Genomic DNA, 12,178 nt, shown 5'->3' on the forward strand with positions numbered 1-12,178 from the left:
AGAATTGTCAGGAAATGGAAAGTCCCAGCTAGCACATTTTGGTTCCTTGGAAGTTATGGGAACAATATTTTTTGTTCCACATTGGCTGTGGGAATGAAGCCATACGTTTCCTGACTGGGTAAAACATAGCGTTTTTTAAACATTATGAGAACAGAAGTGAAAGTTTTGGCGTTCTTGGAACGTTTATTTTTAGGTTGCAGGGAAGTTCTGAGAACGTCTTACTCTGGTTCCTTGAAAGTTTCTTGTGAGGTTTTATGAAACCTACAGAAATTATAGTTTATTTTAAGATTTTTGAATAACTTCCTTAAAAATGTTCACTGAATACGACTTTTAATAACACTACTAGCTTGTTTTGGGTTAACTTTTTTGAACTCCCAGCACAGATAGGATACATGGAAATTAATTTCCTTAGACATTAATCAAGCAAACACATAACTTTTTTATTGTGACACAGCATCACAGCATTCAAACCTATATCTTCTGTTTTCTATCCGTGGAATTAGTCCACTGCACCACCAGGACAGAGTTAGAATGCCATGTTTTTTTTTACGCCTACAAAGCTGTTCATTTCGGTCTATTCAAACCCCATATCAAAAGACACAAGCACTCATTAAGATTTGGTGTGGCCAATTAGTGGTCACGGCCAACACACCTGAACACACTTAACATATAGAGGTTAGAGAGAGTTTTGTTGATGTTGAGAACGGAATGTATATGTTTTTAAATAACATTCTTAGAACCTTCTCTGAACATTAAAGTTTTATTGTGGTTTTTATGGAGAGTTTTCTTAACTTTCTGGGAACAATTTGAGAACATGACTTTAAATAGATCATGTGAGAAATGTTACAGTATGCTGAAGTACTGAAATTCCCAGAGAAGAACGTTGTTTCTTTTACGTTCTTGGAACAATTTGAGAACAGGAATTTAAATAGAACTATGAAGAAACCTGCAGGACACGTTATGCTGAAGTACTGAAATTCCCACAGAAGAAGGTTGCTTCTTAACGTTCTTGAGAACATTTCCAACATCAAAACAGTTGGAGAACGTTTCCTAGAACATTACCAAAATGTCAATTCAATGTATCCAACTTTTCGGAAATGTTCTGTTAAAGTAATGAAATACTAATATAATTTTTTTTTAATTGCCCAGTTTCTTAAATGTGCTGAGAGTGCAAAGCACGCTCTAACCAAGCACTAAAAAACATACGGTTCTCAGAATGTAATGTGTTAGCTGGAGTAGCACAAAGTCTGCCAATGGATCTAACAGGGAGGTTAAGTCACATAGTGTGGAAGCAATAGCTCTGGAAATCCATGCATCAGAGATAACATGTATGTATGTGCCATTGAGAAATTAGAGACAGTTTAGTTGAGACAAGTGGAATCTGCAAAAAGTGTGTGTTTACGTTAGACAAGAACCCGGTGAGTGTGAGAGGACGAGTATATGAACCGGACGGGAAAATAAGGAAAGGGAAAGAGAGAGGAGGACGGTCAGGAGAGTGATCGCCACTGAGAATTGTGTGGAAAGGGGAGTGAGGAGCCCAAGGCCTTTTTTCTCCTGACTCTATGAATTGGTTAAACCAAACAAATTCCACTGGCCTAGTGCCAGGGCTCCTCCTGAACTGTCCTACTACTTTACAGTAGAGCGTCCTGGGCTCCTCCTGAACTCTCCTGCTACTTTACAGTAGAGCACCAGGGCTCCTCCTGAACTGTCCTACTACTTTACAGTAGAGCGCCCTGGGCTCCTCCTGAACTCTCCTGCTACTTTACAGTAGAGCACCCAGGCTCCTCCTGAACTCTCCTGCTACTTTACAGTAGAGCACCAGGGCTCCTCCTGAACTCTCCTGCTACTTTACAGTAGAGCACCAGGGCTCCTCCTGAACTCTCCTGCTACTTTACAGTAGAGCACCAGGGCTCCTCCTGAACTCTCCTGCTACTTTACAGTAGAGCACCCGGGCTCCTCCTGAACTCTCCTGCTACTTTACAGTAGAGCACCCGGGCTCCTCCTGAACTCTCCTGCTACTTTACAGTAGAGCACCCGGGCTCCTCCTGAACTCTCCTGCTACTTTACAGTAGAGCACCCGGGCTCCTCCTGAACTCTCCTGCTACTTTACAGTAGAGCACCCGGGCTCCTCCTGAACTCTCCTGCTACTTTACAGTAGAGCACCCGGGCTCCTCCTGAACTCTCCTGCTACTTTACAGTAGAGCACCCGGGCTCCTCCTGAACTCTCCTGCTACTTTACAGTAGAGCACCAGGGCTCATCTTGAAGTCTCCTGCTACTTTACAGTAGAGCACCAGGGCTCCTCCTGAACTCTCCTGCTACTTTACAGTAGAGCACCCGGGCTCCTCCTGAACTCTCCTGCTACTTTACAGTAGAGCACCAGGGCTCCTCCTGAACTCTCCCGCTACTTTACAGTAGAGCACCAGGGCTCCTCCTGAATTCTCCTGCTACTTTACAGTAGAGCACCAGGGCTCCTCCTGAACTCTCCTGCTACTTTACAGTAGAGCGCCCTGGGCTCCTCCTGAACTGTCCTACTACTTTACAGTAGAGCGCCCTGGGCTCCTCCTGAACTCTCCTGCTACTTTACAGTAGAGCACCAGGGCTCCTCCTGAACTCTCCTGCTACTTTACAGTAGAGCACCAGGGCTCCTCCTGAACTCTCCTGCTACTTTACAGTAGAGCACCAGGGCTCCTCCTGAACTCTCCTGCTACTTCACAGTAGAGCACCAGGGCTCCTCCTGAACTCTCCTGCTACTTTACAGTAGAGCACCAGGGCTCCTCCTGAACTCTCCTGCTACTTTACAGTAGAGCACCAGGGCTCCTCCTGAACTCTCCCGCTACTTTACAGTAGAGCACCAGGGCTCCTCCTGAACTCTCCTGCTACTTTACAGTAGAGCACCAGGGCTCCTCCTGAACTCTCCCGCTACTTTACAGTAGAGCACCAGGGCTCCTCCTGAACTGTCCTACTACTTTACAGTAGAGCGCCCTGGGCTCCTCCTGAACTCTCCTGCTACTTTACAGTAGAGCACCAGGGCTCCTCCTGAACTCTCCTGCTACTTTACAGTAGAGCACCAGGGCTCCTCCTGAACTCTCCTGCTACTTTACAGTAGAGCACCAGGGCTCCTCCTGAACTGTCCTACTACTTTACAGTAGAGCACCAGGGCTCCTCCTGAACTCTCCTGCTACTTTACAGTAGAGCACCAGGGCTCCTCCTGAACTCTCCTGCTACTTTACAGTAGAGCACCAGGGCTCCTCCTGAACTCTCCTGCTACTTTACAGTAGAGCACCCGGGCTCCTCCTGAACTCTCCTGCTACTTCACAGTAGAGCACCAGGGCTCCTCCTGAACTCTCCTGCTACTTTACAGTAGAGCACCAGGGCTCCTCCTGAACTCTCCTGCTACTTTACAGTAGAGCACCAGGGCTCCTCCTGAACTCTCCCGCTACTTTACAGTAGAGCACCAGGGCTCCTCCTGAACTCTCCTGCTACTTTACAGTAGAGCACCAGGGCTCCTCCTGAACTCTCCCGCTACTTTACAGTAGAGCACCAGGGCTCCTCCTGAACTGTCCTACTACTTTACAGTAGAGCGCCCTGGGCTCCTCCTGAACTCTCCTGCTACTTTACAGTAGAGCACCAGGGCTCCTCCTGAACTCTCCTGCTACTTTACAGTAGAGCACCAGGGCTCCTCCTGAACTGTCCTACTACTTTACAGTAGAGCACCAGGGCTCCTCCTGAACTCTCCTGCTACTTTACAGTAGAGCACCAGGGCTCCTCCTGAACTCTCCTGCTGCTTTACAGTAGAGCACCAGGGCTCCTCCTGAACTCTCCTGCTACTTTACAGTAGAGCACCAGGGCTCCTCCTGAACTCTCCTGCTACTTTACAGTAAACTCTTGCAGATGATTAACGAGCGCTGAGTGACACGCGTGACTCTTCACTGCTGCCCCTGTCCTGGCTTTCACTAGAACACAACACTCTGTGCTACATGGACTGAAACGCTCTTCAACATGCTCACTGCAAGTAGCTCAAACTGTTCTGACCAACGAGGCCATTGACAAACTATCTCAAATTAACTCACCATATGCAACTCAAAATAACTCACCGTATCTAACTCCAAACTGTACTGACCCAGAAAGCCATTGAAAAACCCAGCAAATAACTGCAAAGGCTACTTTAGAGTGTCAAAGCAGGCCGTATTGATGAATGCCAATGGTTATGTGGACTATAAATAACAGTGTCACTTCAGGAGAATGTGAGGCTTTTGGCGTTACACTGATTCCGCACCACCTGCGTTGTGTGCAAGAGTGTTGCTAAATAAATCTACCGAAATTCCATTCCATGAAGGCAAACTCAGTATGAAATTACTGTGAATGTGATATTCAAGGGACTATTCAAGGATACCTTTTTTTAAATACATTTTTTGGGGTATTTTATTGTTTTATGGACAGCGATAGTGAGAAAGAAGAGGGGAGACGAGATACGTACCGATGTTGCCTGGAGTCTGAGGACTCCTGCACATTTTTTTATTTTATTTTTATTTTACCTAGGCAAGTCAGTTAAGAACAAATTCTTATTTTCAATGACGGCCTAGGAACAGTGGGTTAACTGCCTGTTCAGGGGCAGAAAACGACAGATTTGTACTTTGTCAGCTCGGGGATTTGAACTTGCAACCTTCTGGTTACTAGTCCAACGCTCTAACCACTGCCGCCCCATTCAAGGATAGATTTGTTTATTTGTGCATTTTTTTCACCTTTGCTCACCAATCCTAGAAACGTGAGCTGTCTACTGGGGCCACGGCACTAATGTAGGGAGTCAATATCACCTAATATCTAATCCTGGATTCACCAGCATTCTGCGCCCCAAAGGATAAGAGGCTAGGCATGGCAACATTACTGAGGCCCAGCTGGCTATATACTGTAGGTATTCTGCACCATACAACATGTTTGACTGAGTGTTGAGGCAGGATAGCAAAACAAGAACTGAACTGATATGTCAAATGTCTCAAACCATGAGCCTTGCAGTAGAAATGGAAGACTCAACACCTAACATGGTCTAAGTCACACCATGACACTACACTAAAACGAGCATGAAGAACCTGTGTTACTGGCACCAGCCCGGGCCATAAATGTAACTACATTTCACAATATCCATATATTTATCCAACTCAGTGAACTTTCATATGTGATGAGTGAGAACATACTATATATATATATATATATATATATATACAAACCGCCTAGTCGTATATATATATATATATGGGTATTTTACTCTGTTGTGCCGATGTTTTCATTACTGAGTCCTACCCTATGATTCATTGCAAAATGTCCCACATGCGCAACAATGCCATCAATAACCTTGCATTCGAGCTTAAATCTACACTGCCATAGCATTTAAAAGGTAGACAGAGTATTAACAGTAGAACGAGTATTTTACATACATATCCCCACTGATCCGAATACCCGTCTTATCACTCAGCAATTACTCACTTTGAAACCTTGTGTTAGTAATCATTACAAATCGCAACGGCACAATAAACCACCAGAGTTATGACAGCGTAGAATAATTCATTATGGACATGGGGAGAAGTTGAAAAGTTGAATAGCAGGGTTCTGTGTGGAAGCTCTGTACAGTGGTGGATGTACAGGATACTCTGGGCTAAGCAAAAATAACGCCACTGTTTTCCTTGTACTTGTGGTTGGCTTGGCCTGTGGCCAGGAAGTATTTAGGACTGGCACATAAATGGCACGATGGAAAAGGAAGCCGGACCAGAGCATGTGACATTGACGGCACGACCAAGAGACACCTATCTTGAGGTTAGTACATGCTTCCATAATGTTTATGTGACAGAATGCTAAGAGATGTTAACAGCTAACATTCCTACCCATCTTAGACAGCAGGGAAGTCTTATGTTTGTGTGAGGTATCTGAAAGAAGTCTTTTACAGAATACCCTATGAGCCTTTGCTACGATGAAACCTCAAACAATCAGTGCTCTTGTAATGCACTGAAATGCATCGTTTTCCCAACACTACATGCAATCGGTTGCGGTATACTTCTTGAAATCAGCAATGGACGGGAGAGTTTGCCTGCCACTAATTTCGCCAAACCGCCTAGTCGTTGCGTTCCCATGGGTGACTCAGCAGCTGAGAAATGAACTGTGTTGTAAACCTGGCCGAGAGCAGGAACACACAGTAAAGAAACCGACTCGTTGGACCGCATGCTTGATGTGAGGCACCAATTTTTTTCCCATGTTGATGCAATGATTATGTGGTTTAGTAAAGTGAGCCACGAGACATTCTGTTTATTTACACCGGTTAGGCTATTTTTACCAGGAAACTTTTGTTTTCACAGTAGAGTTGAGTCACACTGTAACCTTAGCAACGTTTTTTTTCCCTTGCCTATTTTAATTTTTAAAAATGTATTTAACCTTTTATTTAAGTAGGCAAATTCAGTTAAGAACAAATTCTTTTTGCAATGATGGCCTACCCCGGTGAAAACCCTCCCCTAACGCGGACAATGCTGGGCCAATTGTGCGCCGGCCCTATGGGGCACCCGATCACGGCAGGTTGTGATACAGCTCGGGATCGAACCAGGGTCTGTAGTAATGCCTCTAGCACTGAGATGCAGTGCCTTAGACCGCTGCGGCACTCGGGAGCCCCTCTACTATAGCAATGCCTATGTATTGCATTGATATAGTATGAAAGAAAAATCAAGCCCGCAAGTGCAGGTAGTCATCCTCTCCTTTTAATCAGTATCTAAATTGCCCAGCTGAGTATAAAAACTTGCACAAAAAATTGTGTAAAGCAGTCTGGATTCAAAAGTAAAATACAGATCTTCTCAAGTGATATTGTTGTAATATAAGTTGAATTGTGTGACCCTATTTTAAAACGTTTTGGAAAGCAACCGTCCAAAACGGAGAGATGCCGGATCCTGTTCCGGCAGGATCCTTTTCCGTCAGGATCCTTTTCCGGCAGGATCCTTTTCCGGTAGGATCCTTTTCCGGCAGGATCCTGTTCCGGCAGCATCCTTTTCCGGCAGGATCCTGTTCCGGCAGCATCCTTTTCCGGTAGGATCCTTTTCCGGCAGGATCCTTTTCCGGTAGGATCCTTTTCCGGCAGGATCCTTTTCCGGCAGGATCCTTTTCCGGTAGGATCCTTTTCCGGCAGGATCCTTTTCCGGTAGGATCCTTTTCCGGCAGGATCCTTTTCCGGTAGGATCCTTTTCCGGCAGGATCCTTTTCCGGTAGGATCCTTTTCCGGCAGGATCCTTTTCCGGCAGGATCCTTTTCCGGTAGGATCCTTTTCCGGCAGGATCCTTTTCCGGCAGGATCCTTTTCCGGCAGGATCCTTTTCCGGTAGGATCCTTTTCCGGCAGGATCCTTTTCCGGCAGGATCCGGCACAAGTTAAGCAATGTTAACAACGTATTGTAAAGGAACAGATGACAATCAACAACGGTCTTGGATGTGTCTCTTGCACTCACTTTAATCTAGGCAACTGTTTCGGAAATAAGACTGATTGTGAAGTAATTTGGGGGAAAAGCTCCTGTCTCATCGATTATGTAAATGATAATTTCTATCTGGCTGTATAAAAGTCTCCCCGAATCTCTGAGAGAGATTGAACCATGAGACCCTGCAGACACTGGACACTGAGACTCTCCTCATCGGTTATCTGGGTAAACTCGGCAGGAAGCCTATAGCGGTAAGACCGGCAGGCGGCCTAGCGGTAAGACCGGCAGGCAGCCTAGCGGTAAGGCAGGCAGCCTAGCGGTAAGAGCGGCAGGCAGACTAGCGGTAAGACCAACAGGCGGCCTAGCGGTAAGATCGGCAGGCGGCCTAGCGGTAAGATCGGCAGGCGGCCTAGCGGTAAGATCGGCAGGCGGCCTAGCGGTAAGATCGGCAGGCAGCCTAGCGGTAAGACCGGCAGGCGGCCTAGCGGTAAGACCGGCAGGCAGCCTAGCGGTAAGACCGGCAGGCAGCCTAGCGGTAAGACCGGCAGGCGGCCTAGCGGTAAGACCAACAGGCAGCCTAGCGGTAAGACCGGCAGGCAGCCTAGCGGTAAGACCAACAGGCAGCCTAGCGGTAAGACCGGCAGGCGGCCTGGCGGTAAGACCGGCAGGCAGCCTAGCGGTAAGACAGGCAGCCTAGCGGTAAGACCAACAGGCGGCCTAGCGGTAAGACCGGCAGGCAGCCTAGCGGTAAGACCGGCAGGCGGCCTAGCGGTAAGACCGGCAGGCGGCCTAGCGGTAAGACCGGCAGGCGGCCTAGCGGTAAGACCGGCAGGCGGCCTAGCGGTAAGACTGGCAGGCGGCCTAGCGGTAAGACCGGCAGGCCGCCTAGCGGTAAGACCAACAGGCAGCCTAGCGGTAAGATCGGCAGGCGGCCTAGCGGTAAGACCAACAGGCGGCCTAGCGGTAAGACCAACAGGCAGCCTAGCGGTAAGACCGGCAAGCGGCCTAGCGGTAAGACCGGCAGGCGGCCTAGCGGTAAGACCGGCAGGCGGCCTAGCGGTAAGACCGGCAGCCTAGCGGTAAGACAGGCAGCCTAGCGGTAAGACCAACAGGCGGCCTAGCGGTAAGACCGGCAGGCAGCCTAGCGGTAAGGCAGGCAGCCTAGCGGTAAGACAGGCAGACTAGCGGTAAGACCAACAGGCGGCCTAGCGGTAAGATCGGCAGGCGGCCTAGCGGTAAGATCGGCAGGCGGCCTAGCGGTAAGATCGGCAGGCGGCCTAGCGGTAAGACCGGCAGGCGGCCTAGCGGTAAGACCGGCAGCCTAGCGGTAAGACAGGCAGCCTAGCGGTAAGACCAACAGGCGGCCTAGCGGTAAGACCGGCAGGCAGCCTAGCGGTAAGGCAGGCAGCCTAGCGGTAAGACAGGCAGCCTAGCGGTAAGACCAACAGGCGGCCTAGCGGTAAGATCGGCAGGCCGCCTAGCGGAAAGACCGACAGGCGGCATAGCGGTAAGACCGGCAGGCGGCCTAGCGGTAAGACCGGCAGGCGGCCCAGCGGTAAGACCGGCAGGCGGCCCAGCGGTAAGACCGGCAGGCGGCCCGGCGGTAAGACCGACAGGCGGCCCGGCGGTAAGACCGACAGGCGGCCGGCGGTAAGACCGACAGGCGGCCTGGCGGTAAGACCAACAGGCAGCCTAGCGGTAAGACCAACAGGCAGCCTAGCGGTAAGACCAACAGGCGGCCTAGCGGTAAGACCGGCAGGCGGCCTAGCGGTAAGACCGGCAGGCAGCCTAGCGGTAAGATCGGCAGGCGGCCTAGCGGTAAGACCAACAGGCAGCCTAGCGGTAAGATCGGCAGGCAGCCTAGCGGTAAGACCGGCAGGCGGCCTAGCGGTAAGACCGGCAGGCGGCCTAGCGGTAAGACCGGCAGGCGGCCTAGCGGTAAGACCGGCAGGCGGCCTAGCGGTAAGACCGGCAGGCAGCCTAGCGGTAAGACCGGCAGGCGGCCTAGCGGTAAGACCGGCAGGCGGCCTAGCGGTAAGACCAACAGGCAGCCTAGCGGTAAGACCGGCAGGCGGCCTAGCGGTAAGACCAACAGGCAGCCTAGCGGTAAGACCAACAGGCAGCCTAGCGGTAAGACCGGCAAGCGGCCTAGCGGTAAGACCGGCAGGCGGCCTAGCGGTAAGACCGGCAGGCGGCCTAGCGGTAAGACCGGCAGCCTAGCGGTAAGACAGGCAGCCTAGCGGTAAGACCAACAGGCGGCCTAGCGGTAAGACCGGCAGGCAGCCTAGCGGTAAGGCAGGCAGCCTAGCGGTAAGACAGGCAGCCTAGCGGTAAGACCAACAGGCGGCCTAGCGGTAAGATCGGCAGGCAGCCTAGCGGTAAGACCGACAGGCGGCCTAGCGGTAAGACCGGCAGGCGGCCTAGCGGTAAGACCGGCAGGCGGCCTAGCGGTAAGACCGGCAGCCTAGCGGTAAGACAGGCAGCCTAGCGGTAAGACCAACAGGCGGCCTAGCGGTAAGACCGGCAGGCAGCCTAGCGGTAAGGCAGGCAGCCTAGCGGTAAGACAGGCAGCCTAGCGGTAAGACCAACAGGCGGCCTAGCGGTAAGATCGGCAGGCCGCCTAGCGGAAAGACCGACAGGCGGCATAGCGGTAAGACCGGCAGGCGGCCTAGCGGTAAGACCGGCAGGCGGCCCAGCGGTAAGACCGGCAGGCGGCCCAGCGGTAAGACCGACCGGCCCGGTAAGACCGACAGGCGGCCTAGCGGTAAGACCAACAGGCAGCCTAGCGGTAAGATCGGCAGGCAGCCTAGCGGTAAGACCGGCAGGCGGCCTAGCGGTAAGACCGGCAGGCGGCCTAGCGGTAAGACCGGCAGGCGGCCTAGCGGTAAGACCAACAGGCGGCCTAGCGGTAAGACCGGCAGGCAGCCTAGAGGTAAGGCAGTGACACTTTGGAGTTGTACTGTATACTCAAGTCATTTGATCATTCTTAGATTTATTGAGTTGTTTAAAATAATTTGTTTTATTTAATACTTCTGTTGAATAGTTGAACTGGAAGCTACAACCTTCGGACTTCACAATGATGGTAAGACATTACATGTATTTGTTTTCTCATTACATATTTTGTACGTGTACTTCAATATTAAACTGGTAGATAGATGTTTTGTTTGAAATTTGATAAAATTATAATTTAAAGGAGAAATTTGCAGTTAGAAATATAACAATGCAATCCACTGTTTTGTTAAACGGCTGAGGGATGGGGCTGGAGAAATGTAACCACTCTCAAATGTTGGACAGCGACGAAGTCTCAACTGAGGGTTCCATTTGCACCATCTGCATCACTGTCACCTGTCCAGGCCTAGTGTGACATGGACACTGATTGCAAAAATGTTGACTGAGAGTAGCACATCACTATTTCTGTATCTTTGACATCCTTACAAATACAGAAAAATACGGTAGCTCTCTCCTCTCTCTCTCTGTGTGTGTGTGTGTGTGTGTGTGTGTGTGTGTGTGTGTGTGTGTGTGTGTGTGTGTGTGTGTGTGTGTGTGTGTGTGTGTGTGTGTGTGTGTGTGTGTGTGTGTGTGTGTGTGTGTGTGTGTGTGTGTGTGTGTGTGTGTGTGTGTGTGTGTGTGTGTGTGTGTGTGTGTGTGTGTGTATGTGTGTGTGTGTGTGTTTGTGTACCAGAGGAAAATGGACGGCACTGTGAACTTCTACAGACCCTGGGACCAGTACAAAACTGGTTCTGGAAACATCTGGGGAGGTGAGTGAGAGGCTTGGTGAGATCTCTGGAGAGTCCTGGCTGGGTGAGACTTCTGGAGAGTCCTGGCTGGGTGAGAGTTTACTTCATAGAAACATGCTCTGTCTGGAGAGTCCTGGCTGGGTGAGAGTTTACTTCATAGAAACATGCTCTGTCTGGAGAGTCCTGGCTGGGTGAGAGTTTACTTCATAGAAACATGCTCTGTCTGGAGAGTCCTGGCTGGGTGAGAGTTTACTTCATAGAAACATGCTCTGTCTGGAGAGTCCTGGCTGGGTGAGAGTTTACTTCATAGAAACATGCTCTGTCTGGAGAGTCCTGGCTGGGTGAGAGTTTACTTCATAGAAACATGCTATGTCTGGAGAGTCCTGGCTGGGTGAGAGTTTACTTCATAGAAACATGCTCTGTCTGGAGAGTCCTGGCTGGGTGAGAGTTTACTTCATAGAAACATGCTCTGCCTGGAGAGTCCTGGCTGGGTGAGAGTTTACTTCATAGAAACATGCTCTGTCTGGAGAGTCCTGGCTGGGTGAGAGTTTACTTCATAGAAACATGCTCTGTCTAGAAAGTCCTGGCTGGGTGAGACTTCTGGAGAGTCCTGGCTGGGTGAGAGTTTACTTCATAGAAACATGCTCTGTCTGGAGAGTCCTGGCTGGGTGAGAGTTTACTTCATAGAAACATGCTCTGTCTGGAGAGTCCTGGCTGGGTGAGAGTTTACTTCATAGAAACATGCTCTGTCTAGAGAGTCCTGGCTGGGTGAGACTTCTGGAGAGTCCTGGCTGGGTGAGAGTTTACCTCATAGAAACATGCTCTGTCTGGAGAGTCCTGGCTGGGTGAGAGTTTACTTCATAGAAACATGCTCTGTCTGGAGAGTCCTGGCTGGGTGAGAGTTTACTTCATAGAAACATGCTCTGTCTGGAGAGTCCTGGCTGGGTGAGAGTTTACTTCATAGAAACATGCTATGTCTGGAGAGTCCTGGCTGGGTGAG

Source organism: Oncorhynchus keta, chromosome 29 (assembly GCF_023373465.1).
Source record: "Oncorhynchus keta strain PuntledgeMale-10-30-2019 chromosome 29, Oket_V2, whole genome shotgun sequence".
Lineage (NCBI taxonomy): Eukaryota > Metazoa > Chordata > Actinopteri > Salmoniformes > Salmonidae > Oncorhynchus > Oncorhynchus keta.